The 13,791-nt window shown below is 48.1% G+C and overlaps 1 non-coding gene across 1 annotated transcript; it reads right to left on the bottom strand.

Moving 5' to 3' along the window:
* Nucleotides 1-6,120: 6,120 nt before the first annotated feature.
* TRNAD-AUC (transfer RNA aspartic acid (anticodon AUC)) lies at nt 6,121-6,192 on the bottom strand. Its single transcript has one exon. It is a non-coding gene; the product is annotated as a tRNA-Asp (tRNA).
* Nucleotides 6,193-13,791: the final 7,599 nt, after the last annotated feature.

Consider the following 13,791-nt stretch of genomic DNA (forward strand, 5'->3'; position numbering starts at 1 on the left):
CATTGCCTTCTACTTCCTGTTTCCTGTTCTATGCTGACCTGGATGTAGTTCTGTGTACAACATGATTCCTCACACCAGCATCTTGTGTTGTCTGCATTCCTGTACATGAAACATGGTGTCAGAAGTGACTGGAATCAGGACTGAGCCTCTTGTTTGGAGCGCAGCAGCTTTGGGAAACACAGGTTTGTGAACTACAGCCTGAGACTGAGGATTTTCTGATATTTGATAGCTCAGAGGCTTCCTGACAATATGGCTGCCATGAATGGCATACCTCCCCCAGAGGGGATGACAATGAGTGGGGATTGGAGCAGCAATTGGGAATGTTTCAGAGCTGAATTTGAAGATTATTCTCTGGCTACAGGCTTGAATGAGAAATGTGCAGGAGTGCCGGCAGCAACCCTGAGAAGAGTCATGGGCAGTGAATGCAGGCATGTGTATAAACACAATGTGACCCTCACAGCAGATCAGCAACACAATGTTACAGCCATTCTAAATGCACTGGAAGCTTATTTCAAACCTGCTAAAAATGTCATTTATGAAAGGTATGTGTTTGGATGCTGCAAACAAGAAGAGGGAGAATCTTTTGATAACTTTGTTACACGCTTGAGAGAAAAGGCAGCAACTTGTGAATATGGTACACTCAGAGACGAATTGATAAGGGACAAAATTGTTCTTGGTATTGCTAGCGAGAGAGCACACGCAGGCGCCTCCTAAGAGAACATGAGTTAACTCTACACACAGCCATTGAGATGTGCCGTACAGCAGAGCTCACTGACAGACGTCTGAAAGTTATGGAACAGGACAGACAGCAGACTGACAGCATAAACATTGCAATGCAGCATGGCAACAGGAACAAACTTCAGCAACGCCGCCTGATGAGCACTAATACTGCCAACCCTACAGCTTGCAAATACTGTGGGACTGTGCATCAAAGAATTAAAGAGCCGTGTCCAGCTTATGGGAAGTCTTGTAAGTCTTGTGGAAGAACAAACCATTTTGCTAACGTTTGTTTGTCAAGTAAACGACGGCCATCAATAGGCAAATTACACAATGTGGAGAACACATCCACATATGAGGAAGAGACACACACCACAGAAGTTATATACAGCAGTGAATTGATCGGCACTGTGCAATCCAGAGGAAAGAAATGGTTTGTCACTTTACATTTAAATAATAAGCCCCAATCCTGCCAGCTCGATTCAGGAGCAACTTGTGATGTAATGTGCTTAAGAGACAAAATGGTGTCAGCACCAGAAGCACATCTACTGCCAAGTGACACCAAGTTAAAGTTATATTCAGGTGCGATTATGAAATCTCTAGGGCTCTTCAAGACAGAATGTGCCATACGTGGACTAACACACAAGCTGGAGTTTGAAATTGTGGAAGCCTGCCAAAAGCCACTGTTGTCTGGCTCAACCTGTGAGCGTCTAGGGCTGATACGTTTCTCCGTCCCTGCAGAGCTTAATGTGATGGACAATCTATCCAAGGGGCCCTTGACAAAACAACTGCTGCTAAAGGAATTTAGTGATGTGTTTACTGGGCCAGTGGAATCTGTACCAGGGGAAGTTCATTTCGACCTTGATGTGAGTGTCCCTCCAGTCCAATGTGCACCACGCAATGTGCCGGTGGCATTAAAACAAGCAGTTAAGGCACAGCTTGACCAGTATGAGGCCAATGGACACTTGGCACCAGTGAGTGACCCAACTGACTGGATAAGTAACATGGTGATTGTAAGGAAGCCAAATAAGCTACGAATATGCATAGATCCCAAATTCTTAAATATGGCACTGAGACGATCTCACTACATCATGCCAACTCTCGAGGATGTTTTGTACAAGCTGCCAAAGGCACGTCTGTTCACACTTGTTGATGCCCGGGATGCATTTTTACAGTGTAAGTTGGATGATGCAAGTAGTTACATGACAACCTTCTGGACTCCGTGGGGCAGGAAAAGATGGCTCAAACTGCCTTTTGGAGTATCAGTTGCACCAGAGGTGTATCAACGTAAACAACATGAACTATTGGCTGGACTCAGTGGTATTGAACCAATAGCTGATGACATCCTTGTGGTTGGCTGTGGGGACACAGATGAGGAAGCAGAGCAAGATCATGATGGCAAACTGCTGGAACTGATGAATCGTTGTAGGCAGGTAAAATTGAGACTTGGCATGAAAAAACTGCAATTCAAGGTCAAAGAGGTCCGCTTTCATGGACACATTCTAACCTGGGAGGGTTTGAAGGCTGACCCAGAAAAAATCAGAGCCATACTTGATATGCCGCAGCCAGCAAATGTGAAATCCCTGCAACGCTTCATTGGATTTGTTACCTACCTAGCAAAATTCCTACCACACCTCTCTGAGGTCTGCGAGCCATTGAGAAGGCTTCTGGACAAGGACGCTGTTTGGCATTGGCTTCCTAAGCATGATAATGCAGTGCAGGACATCAAACGCTTGGTCACGGACACACCTGTCCTGAAGTACTATGACGTTACAAAACCTGTAACTATTCAAAGTGATGCAAGCAAAACTGGACTTGGGTGTTGCCTATTGCAAGCTGGCCAGCCTATCGCTTTTGCTTCAAGGGCACTGACTCTTACGGAACAAAACTACGCACAAATAGAAGAGGAATGTCTGAGTATAGTGTTTGCCTGCCAGCGCTTTCATCACTACCTCTATGGGCGCGACGAGATCACGGCAGAAACTGACCATAAACCTCTGATTTCTATTTTCAAGAAACCCCTTTTGTGTGCACCCAAACGTCTACAGAGCATGTTGCTCACATTACAAAACTACTGCCTAAATGTTGTCTATAAACCTGGTCCTGAAATGTACATTAGTGACACTCTTAGCAGAGCTACAGCAGCAGGTGGTACACCTGAGTATGCACAACACACAGTTTACAATGTTCAACGGGACCTGGAGGTCCTGTCACAGATTAATCATTCAGACTATTTAAACGTCACGGACCAACGATTGCTTCAGATAAAACAGCACACTGAAACTGATGAGAGTTTGCAGGCTCTTAAATATGTTGTTCTGAATGGTTGGCCTGATTCCAAGTTGGAAGTGCCATTACTTGTGAGAGAATATTGGACTTTCAGAGATGAAATCGCCATTCAGGATGGTATACTGTACAAGGGGCCAAGGGTCATCATTCCTAAATCTTTAAGATCAGAGATGCTGACTCGTATTCATGCCAGTCACATTGGCGGAGAAGCATGCTATAGGCAAGCACGTGATACCCTATACTGGCCCAACATGCAGAATGAGATTAGAGACTTTGTTAGCTGTTGCTCGGCATGCAATGAATATGCGCAGGCACAACAGAAAGAACCTATGATGTCGCATGTGCTGCCCACCCGGCCTTGGCAAATTGTAAGCATGGACTTGCTGAATTATGCTGGCCAGGATTTTCTACTAATTGTTGATCACTATTCTGACTTTTGGGAGATTGAGCTACTTCCTGACCTGTCTGCTGATACTACCATCAAGCGTTGTAAAGCACAGTTTGCATGTTATGGCCAGCCGGATAGAGTAATCTCGGATAATGGACCTCAATTTGCATGCGAGCAATTCAGACGGTTCGCTAAAGATTGGGGATTCGAGCATGTTACCTCATCCCCGAGGCACCCGCAAGCAAATGGCAAAGCGGAATCGGCTGTCAAGATAGTGAAGAATCTTTGTAAGAAGGCCAAGTTTGATGGTACTGATCCGTGGAAGGCCATTCTACATTGGAGGAACACCCCATCTGAAGGCATGGACAGTAGTCCTGCACAGCGCTTGATGTCTAGGAGACTGAAGACTTCATTGCCTGTGGCAAACATATTACTTGATCCTTGTGTGGTTACAGGTGTCCCGGCGAAACTGCAGCGGAGGAAACAGATTGCCAAGCTGTCATACGATGTGTCTGCTAAAGACTTACCTGAACTAAGCATTGGAGAGCCAATCCGTATGAAGCCGCTTCCAGGTGACAGGACCGGTCGCTGGAGACTAGGTTCCTGTGTGCAGAGAGTTGCTCCTCGATCATATCTTGTGGATGTAGAAGGCAGTCTTTACCGCCGCAATCGAGTGGACCTGCGAAAGGCAGAACGATTCACCACACAAGCCTATGAGCATCCTGCACGTGATCCTCCTGAGGTGCTCAATGCCCCGAGTCCTACTGGACCATATACTCAAAGCAGAGAGAACTCCGCTGTCATATCGGGATACAATGAGGATGACAAAATGCAGCCACATATCCCGTCAAGTTCTTCTTTGCCAAACACACCAGCCAGGAAAGAGGGTAGCTCCTTATCAACACCTTCTGGAGCTGAACGGATTTCCCCAGACAAAATCCCTGTGGTCTTGCGTAGTGGTCGAGTTTCAAGACCACCAGATAGACTCAATCTGTAGTGTATCTACCAGTAACACAGTATGCCATGTTCAAGACTGTTCAGGATCTGTATTAGTTTAATTGTTTATAAGGTTTGAATTGAATGTAAAAAAGGGAGATGTTATAGAGTTATTATGCAAATACTGTGAACCTACTTGCATATGGTAATATTGCATTGCCTTACACTTCCTGTTTCCTGTTCTATGCTGACCTGGATGTAGTTCTGTGTACAACATGATTCCTCACACCAGCATCTTGTGTTGTCTGCATTCCTGTACATGAAACACCTGATGGGGGAAATTGATGTAAGGGGGCACCCTGATGGGGGTAAATTGATGTAAGGGGGCACCCTGATGGGGGTAAATTGATGTAAGGGGGCACTCTGATGTGGATATTTTATATAAGGGACACTCTGGTGAGGACACCTGATGTAAGGAGGGACTCTTATAGGAGCCTTGATGTAGGGTGGAGCTCTGAGAAGAACTCCTGATATAAGGAGGGACTCTGTTAGGGACAACTGATATAAAGGGGTGCAGGTTCTTGATTGATCACCCTAAGTGTAGTAGAGATTGTGGGGATCTAATACATACGAATATTTCCAAAAGTATTGGGCCGCCGGCCTTTCCACACACATGACCTTTAATGGCCCCCCCAGTCTTAGTCCATAGGGTTCAATATTGAGTTGGCCCCGCCCTTTCCACGCACATGACCTTTAATGACCCCCCAGTCTTAGTCCGTAGGGTTCAATATTGAGTTGGCCCCGCCCTTTCCACGCACATGACCTTTAATGGCCCCCCAGTCTTAGTCCGTAGGGTTCAATATTGAGTTGGCCCCGCCCTTTGCAGCTATAACAGCTTCAACTCTTCTGGGAAGGCCGTCCACAAGGTTTAGGAGGGTGTCTATGGGAAGGTTGGACCATTCTTCCAGAAGCACATTTGTCAGGTCAGGCACTGATGTCGGGGGAGGAGGCCTGGCTCACAGTCTGCGCTCTAATTCATCCCAAAGGTGTTCTATGGGGTTGAGGTCAGGACTCTGTGCAGGCCAGTCAAGTTCCTCCACCCCAAACTGGCTCCTCCATGTCTTTATGGACCTTGCTTTGTGCACTGGGGGGCAGTCATGTTGGAACAGGAAGGGGCCATCCCCAAACTCCTCCCACAAAGTTGGGAGCAAGAAATTGTCCAAAATGTCTTGTTGGAACAGGAAGGGGCCATTAGTGTAAGGATGACATGAATGACTAGTGTCCAGGGGTGGACTGACCATTTGGAAACTCGGGCACTGCCCGAGGGCCTGGGGTCAGTAGGGGGCCCCATGAGATGCCCCTGGTACCTTTCATAGGCTTTTTTGAGTTTGGGCAAGGACACAGGGGCCCCATGATCCCCTATTGCCCAGGGGCCCCATGAGTTGTCAGTCCGCCCCTGCTAGTGTCAGAGAGAGCTATTGAGCGATGTATACAGTAAGCAGCAGGCTTTTTTTTCATCCACATTGCTAAGGATAGCCGAAAAAAATGCCTGAAAAGGATCCGAGTGCTCCACCTACTGGCTGAAAATGAGAATACAAAATAATATCCTTGCGCAAGAAATAAATTATTCAGAAGTGTTTAAGAACATACAATCATACAACACATTTGCTTCATTAGTTTTGGTTTAAATTTTATTTCTTCACTAATATATCCTCAACATTTCATTTGTATAGCACTTGTCTCCCGGGGGACTAAAAGCACTTCGCAGGCGAGGCAGCCATCTTGAAAATTGCGTTGGCCAGGAATCGAACCCGGGTCAGCTGCTGGATAGGCAGCTATGCTCACCACTGCACCACCAACGCAAGGTATGTGTTTGGGAGGAAAACCACGCAAGCACAGGGAGAACATGCAGACTCCATGCAGGCAGTGTCCTGGTCAGGATTTGAATCAAGGACCCCAGTGCTGCAATTCAGAAGTGCTAAACACTAAAGTGGTTCTAAAGCCAAAGATTTTTTTTTTTTACTCTCATGCATTCTATGCATGAGGGTATAAAACCTTCCGTGTGCAGCCCCCCCCCCCCCAATTTTTTTTTTGTATCTAATAAAGTAAGGTTTTTACTGATATACCGCGGTTTTTCACATTGGAGCCTCTTTTCTAGTGGAGAACCTCCTCTGGGCTCTCATACCGCCACCCATGCCAAGTACGGCCCGCCACACCGGATGCCGTGGTGTCTAGCAGCCACACTGGAGACAAAGCATTTTGCCTGGTCTTGCGGTAGGACTGTGCCAGAATAGCCGCCCAATGCAGTCCCACCATATTGCCTTGTTCACTTTTTTCTTTTTTTTAAACAAACTTTATTGAAATGTCACACAGTAACATTTCATAAGGTGTTATTGACCAGTGGAAGGTGACTGCGCTGTGCTGCGAAGAAGTATGGCCAGCCGTACTTTGTTTCTGCGTACATCACCGCAATGCTGTGGTGTCAATCGGCCACACTGGATACAAGGCATCTGTTTTGTTTTGTAATGGAGTTGCTGTGCGACTGCGCTGGAATAGCTGCCCAATGCAGTGCTATTGCATCACACTGTTGGCTTTTTGTAAACAAACTTTATCGAAATGTCACATCAGAGGCGTAGCTAGGATATTTTGCGCCCGGGGACGAACTTTAAAATTGGCTCCCCAGCCCCCCTCCCCGTTTAATCACATCAGTGACACCAATGATGGGGCACTATTCCTCCCACTGACACCATTGACACTTACCTTGCCTTCCCTCTCCCATCCACAGCCAGCATACCTGGTTGCAGCAGCACCATCTGCACGGCACACTTACCGGTCAGCTGTCTTCTTCACTTGCTCCGGCCGCTCCCTCACTCGATCTTCGCGCCGCCGCTCGGCTCCTCCTCTCCAAGCTCCGCCTCCTTGCAGGTGATTGGCCGCCTGTGTGCCTTTCCTGAGCTACAGTTCTGGCGCCCAATCACCAGTGAGGAGGGCAGAGCTTGCAGAGGGAGGTACAAGCTGCCATAGGCTGTCCAGTGATCCCGAGGGTGTGGCCAGATTATAGGGGCGGCATGTCATCCCGCCTACACATCGCGTCCAGGGAAAAGAAGACACCGGACCTGCGGACCTATCTACGCCTCCTCCAGCAGCGCCTCCTGGACTGGATCGTCTTGGGACTGGGACACGGAGCCAGGTAAGACACAGCAGCCCGCTGCCCGTCCGTTGGGAGGGGCGGCAGCACCACGCCGCCCCCCCCCCCAAAAAAGTGCGGCCCTAGGCAAACGCCTTGTTTGCCTCGCGGCAAATACACCCCTGGTTGTAAGCCTCATTTATGCGCCCCTGTACCTTGTGTACATATGTACCCCCCTAGCTACGCCTCTGTGTCACATAGTGACATTTCAAGAAGTTTTATTGGCCAGCGGGAGGTGACTGCGCTGCGCTGGACAAAGAGCACGGCCAGCCGTACTTTATTTCAGCGCACACCGCCCGCACTTGCCTTGTCTTGATTGGACCTAAAGTTGGCTATAAATGAATTGAAGTTCGTCTGGTTCAGAATCCAGCTGAATTTCAATCCATCTATGGCTGTCCTTGCTCATGAAAAGTTAATCTATCTCATGAATGGGCTTGTTGGAAGTTTTTTCTCGATCGGCGCATGCAGCCAATCAGTTGCTGGGCTGATCAGTATATTCTGACTATCAGCATGTGGTGACTGCGGTACGCTAGAAAAAGTACAGCCTGCTGTACTTCATTTTGGTGCCTGCACACTACCACAATGCATTGGTGTGATCCAGCCACACCAAAGACAAGGCATGTGTCAGGGGCGTACCTACAGGCATTGCAACTGTGACCCGGCCCCATGCTGCAGGGGGGTCGCACGGCTGGGACAGTCCCCCCACATTGCATTGTACACTTTTTTTTTTTTCACACAAACTATAGAGCAGGGGTCCTCAAACTACGGCACGCGGGCCACATGCGGCCCACCGAGGACATTTATCCGGTCCGCCGGGCAGGGGCGTATCTGCCGCGAGGCAAGGGACTAGGGTTTGGCAGGTCGGGAGAGCTCGGCAGGGCTCGGGCGGGAGGCAGGAGGGCGGGATCAGCAATTCTAGAACAGGGGAAGGTGGGCTCGGCTTATGAACCCGCACCACTCACCCGGCGTCTCTGCAGCCAGCCGGCCATCTATTCTGATCAGTGCATGCAACCGTCACGGTTGGAGGGCGGAGCCTAGAGCGAACCATGAAGAGGGGGAGCAAGAGAGGAGACTCCATCGCTGCATGTCGGGTATCATGGCCACGGACCCTATATAAGTGCAAAAGATGATCGATCTCCTGCCTCTCTCTTTCCCCCCTCTCTCCCCCTCCTCCTCACTCTCTCCCCCCCCCCTCTTCTCTCTTTCTTTCCCCCCTCTCTCTCTCTCTCCCCCCTCCTCTCCCCCCCCTTTCTTTCACTCTCTCCCCCCTCCTCTCCCCCCCTCCTCTTTCTCTCTCTCCCCTCCTTATCTCTCCCCCCCCCCCTCTCTCTCTTTACATTGTACACAGATCTGACCCAACAAGGTGTCCTGCATTTGCCGTATATTTTGCTCCATAAGACACACTTGGGGGGAAATTTCTGTGCGTCTTATGGAGCGGCCGGCCCAGTATTCCCGCCGCCGTTGTATGTCCGCAGTCTCTGGTCATCTCCTGTACTGTGGCCGCATTTGTTCATAGTTTTTTTTTTTTTTTTAAACTATAGTCCGGCCCTCCAACGGTCTGAGGGACAGTGAACTGGCCCCCTGTTTAAAAAGTTTGAGGACCCCTGCTATAGAGGCACCAAAGAGATGTTCTCCGTCAAAAGGCAGGTGTCTATTCATTGAGTGAGCTGGTCCTTGAACAACACCAAAAATTCTTAAGTTGCCTGAGTTGTTTTTCCTGAGCTCTTGGTGATGGAATGATGTTATCACTCCTCGGTAAGGTGATGTTATCACTCCTCACTAAGGTGATGTTATCACTCCTCACTAAGGTGATGTTATCACTCCTCACTAAGGTGATGTTATCACTCCTCGGTAAGGTGATGTTATCACTCCTCACTAAGGTGATGTTATCACTCCTCGGTAAGGTGATGTTATCACTCCTCGGTAAGGTGATGTTATCACTCCTCACTAAGGTGATGTTATCACTCCTCGGTAAGGTGATGTTATCACTCCTCGGTAAGGTGATGTTATCACTCCTCGGTAAGGTGATGTTATCACTCCTCACTAAGGTGATGTTATCACTCCTCACTAAGGTGATGTTATCACTCCTCACTAAGGTGATGTTATCACTCCTCGGTAAGGTGATGTTATCACTCCTCGGTAAGGTGATGTTATCACTCCTCGGTAAGGTGATGTTTTCACTCCTCGGTAAGGTGATGTTATCACTCCTCACTAAGGTGATGTTATCACTCCTCACTAAGGTGATGTTATCACTCCTCGGTAAGGTGATGTTATCACTCCTCGGTAAGGTGATGTTATCACTCCTCGGTAAGGTGATGTTATCACTCCTCGGTAAGGCGATGTTATCACTCCTCGGTAAGGTGTATGGGACCCCTTGGAGGTTTAATGCTGGGTCTGGTGATGTCATCACTCGGCGGGGTGAAGTTATCACTCGGTGTGATGTCATCAATCTTTTTTGGTTTGAAAAGACGCCAAAATGCACTGAGTCGCCTGAGCATGCGGTTTTTCCTGATCTTATTCATCCGGGGTGAAGCACTTGATGTAGGAATGATGTTATCTCTCGGACACTGGCAGGCAACATGGCGGCTCCTTTTTGACTTGCGTGGTGGAGTCTGTTTGTGAGCATTCCTAGCTCCTGATGGCAGGATTGTTGGCTTGGGTGGCGTATCCTGTACATAAACATGTATGGGACCCCTTGGAGATGTGATGCTGGGTCTGGTGATGTTATCACTCGGCGGGGTGAAGTTATCACTCGGTGTGACGTCATCAGTCTTTTTTGGTTTGAAACGACTCCAAAATGCACTGAGTCGTCTGAGCATGCGGTTTTTCCTGAGCTTCTTCATCTGGGGTGAAGCACTTGAAGTTGGAATGATGTTATCACTGGGACAATGGCAAGCAACGTGGCGGCTCCTTTTCGGCTTGCGTGGTGAAGTCTGTTTGTGAGCATTCCTAGCTCCTGATGGCAGGATTGTTGGCTCGGGTGGCGTATCCTGTACATAAACATGTATGGGACCCCTTGGAGATGTGATGCTGGGTCTGGGAAGGGTGATATTATCTGTCTTTCGTGGTTTGAAAAGACACCAAATAGCACGAAGTCGCCTAGCGGGGGAGAATGGGCTAAACGACAGCTCATTCAGCATCATCGGCAATACGTACACTGTCAGCACCAGCAGCATTACGAGCAGTATTATGAGTAGCAACAGCAGCATTAAGATAACCCAGTGAAAGGCGTTTGACCTCCAATATTCTGCATCAATATTTATAAACAGGGATGGGTCTCCATTCTCTAAGGCCGCCCCATGGCTGGACCATTGGAAATTGAAGTTGCCCAGTCCTTCCTGAATGAGTTCAATCAGCTTCTGGAAAATCAAATATTGTCCTACTCTCAGGGCCAGGTCGTTTCTGTGCAGGAAGTATTTCAGAATGATGGCACTTATCAGGAGTATGATCTGAAACCAGTATGCAGTGGTGGTCAGTAATGAAAACCAGCTGGAGGGTTCTGGAGGCTCGTTTGCCGCTTCTCTGACCGATTCCTCAACTTGCTCTTCCATTGACTTAATGCTCTTCTCCTTCACTGGCTTGTGGCTCTCTGGGGGGTCATCTTCCATTTCTCTGACCTTTTCCTCCACTTGCTGCTCTGATGACTTGCTCTCCTCCTTCACCAGCAGGCGTATCTCTGGGGGGTCATTTTGCGTTCCTTTGATGAATTCTTCCATATGCTGCACTGTATTGATCTCCTGATTCAGGTGTATCGGGATCTCTGAAGAGTGGTCGGGGACGTATCTTTTTCCTCCCCATGCAAACAGCAGGGTAAGAAACACGGTGAGGATCTGCTGGCTCATTTTTAAATAGATGGCAAACTGCCACTAAATTAGTACAAGATTTAAAAAAAAACTGTTAAACAGCTTTTGCTGATCGCTATTGATTGAAGGGTATCAGTGGATACTCAATACCAATCAATAGAGATTAAATATCTTGTAATAGAATGAGAACTTATCAGGAGCTTTTAAAAAAGCGTCTTGACTCTGACAAGAAGAAACTCAAACTGAGAGCCTCTGCACTGCTGCACGGAAAGGTCAAATCTGGTCATGTGATCACAGTGAGAGAGAGAGGGAAAGGGCGAGCGAGAGAGAGAGAGAGGGAAAGAGCAAGAGAGAGGGAAAGGGCGAGCGAGAGAGAGGGAAGGGCGAGCGAGAGTGTTTACAAAAACAACATCTTAAAGGGCCAGCGACACATTATTGGAATCACTGGGTTATTTTGGTTATATAATGAGTTCTTGAAGTGAGTAGAGGAAGGCGCCTCCTATTATTATATACATTTATATTACCATCAGCAGAGCTGGATAGGATCCTATTCATTCCTTATAATGACATCCTATAGAACTCAGCACTATATATGGAATATCTGGAATATTTCCTATTGGATGCAATAAAGATGATCAGATTTAGGAGAATGTTGTATACAGAGCAGAGTTCATCTATTTATTTCATTTTATTTATTTATTGTTTTTTAGTTGTAATGTTTATTGTGAACACTGCGGCCTATTATTTCATCTTTCTCTGTGCAGATTTCACACTAGAGGGCTCTCTGTGTACGGACTACATGTCCCAGCATGCCCCCCATCCCCATAGACCGATGGAGGGCTCTCCGTGTATGGATTACATGTCCCAGCATGCCCCCTATCCCCATGGAGGGCTCTCTGTGTATGGACTACATGTCCCAGCATGCCCTCTATAACCATAAACCTATATGGATGACTCTGTGTATGGGCTACATGTCCCAGCATGCCCCCTATCCCCATATGGATGACTCTCTGTGTATGGACTACATGTCCCAGCATGCCCCCTATCCCTATAGACCTCTATGTAGGATTCTGTACATATGGACTACATGTCCCAGTATACTCCGCTTTCCCCCATACACCTCTGTGGAGTATTCTCTGTATGTAGTCCCAGCATGCCCCCTATCCCCAGAGACCAATGGAGGGCTCTCTGTGTATTGTCTACATGTCCCAGCATGCCCCCTATATCCCCATAAACCTCTATGGAGGAATCTCTATGTATGTACTACATGTCCCAGCATGCCCCCTATATCCCCATAAACCTCTATGGAGGAATCTCTATGTATGGACTACATGTCCCAGCATGCCCCCTATATCCCCATAAACCTCTATGGAGGAATCTCTATGTATGGACTACATGTCCCAGCATGCCCGGCTCTCCGCATACACCTCTATGGAGGAATCTCTATGTATGGACTACATGTCCCAGCATGCCCCGCTCTCCGCATACACCTCTATGGAGGAATCTATGTATGGACTACATGTCCCAACATGCCCTGCTCTCCCCATCGCCCTCTCTTCCCAGGTCAGCAGTGCCAGCCCCCTGGTATTCTCCCCCGCCGGGTTCTCTGTGGGACACACATTACTGCCGACTCCACAAACTGAGTTAAATGACTATTTATGAGACGTTGGAGGCGAAGGAAGCAGCACCAGCCCTCCACAAAGATGTCTGCGGGCAAATGGTGAGGTCACTTCCGGTCTCGTGACTTCGTGTCCCCGCCTTTCCTGTTAGTGAATAATTATGTAAACAAGGAAGTGGGGGGATGGGAATGGAGGGGGCTGTGTGCGGACATCCAATCATGGCTCAGCAAGGAGGAGGGAGCCCAACCGGGACCAGAGTGAGGGGCGGGGCGGGGCTAACACCTCCCACCGGACTGCTGAGGAACTACTAGTCTCAGCATTACCACATGACCCAGGAGGGGGAGGAGTCCCCGGATGTTGTGTCCTGGAGGGGAATTCTGCTTTATAGGTCCTGACATTCCCAGAGACACCGACAGAGATAGTGTCCTCTAATAGGATGATACAGAACACCTCCCCCATCTCTGTATAGAACTATACAACTCCTCCCCCATCTGTATACAGAACAACTATACAACCCCTCCCCCAATCTCTATAAAGTGTATCTATAGAACACCTCCCCCACCTCTGTATAAAACTATACAACCCCTCCCCTATCTAAATACACTGTAACTATAGAACTATATAAATTGATGTAAGGGGGCACTCTGATGTGGACAATTGATGTAAGGGGGCACTCTGATGTGGACAATTGATGTAAGGGGGCACTCTGATGGGGGAAATTGATGTAAGGGGGCACTCTGATGTGGACAATTGATGTAAGGGGGCACTCTGATGTGGACAATTGATGTAAGGGGGCACTCTGATGGGGGAAATTGATGTAAGGGGGCACTCTGATGGGGGTAAATTGATGTA

Source organism: Staurois parvus, unplaced genomic scaffold (assembly GCF_062004578.1).
Source record: "Staurois parvus isolate SC_StPar_1 unplaced genomic scaffold, SC_StPar_1.0 ptg000370l, whole genome shotgun sequence".
NCBI classification, from domain to species: Eukaryota; Metazoa; Chordata; class Amphibia; order Anura; family Ranidae; genus Staurois; species Staurois parvus.